Consider the following 418-nt stretch of genomic DNA (forward strand, 5'->3'; position numbering starts at 1 on the left):
CCACACCTGGCCCCACCTTTACTTTCTCTTGGCTCCTTCTTTTCTCTCCTTCCATTGCTTTGAAATTTTTCATTTTTATTTCTAATCTTCAGGCATCACCCTTACATGCACAACTGGCTCACTTCAAAGCCCCTTTAACTTCCAAATCCTCCTAACCCACAGGAGAATCTCAGCACAGCCTATCTCCTGCCAGCGTGAGGTCAGGGATTTAATTCCATCCTGTGTTCTTATTCCTGTGTCTGAGTAATGGATAGTCAGATTTGCCCATGTGGGTCCCAGTTTCTCGGCTCACTATTGCTTTTTTTTTTTTTTTAAGAGAGAGAGAGAGAGAATTTTTTTTTAATATTTATTTTTTAGTTTTCGGCGGACACAACATCTTTGTTTGTATGTGGTGCTGAGGATCGAACCCGGGCCGCAC

This window comes from Marmota marmota, unplaced genomic scaffold (genome assembly GCF_001458135.2).
Source record: "Marmota marmota marmota unplaced genomic scaffold, marMar, whole genome shotgun sequence".
Lineage (NCBI taxonomy): Eukaryota > Metazoa > Chordata > Mammalia > Rodentia > Sciuridae > Marmota > Marmota marmota.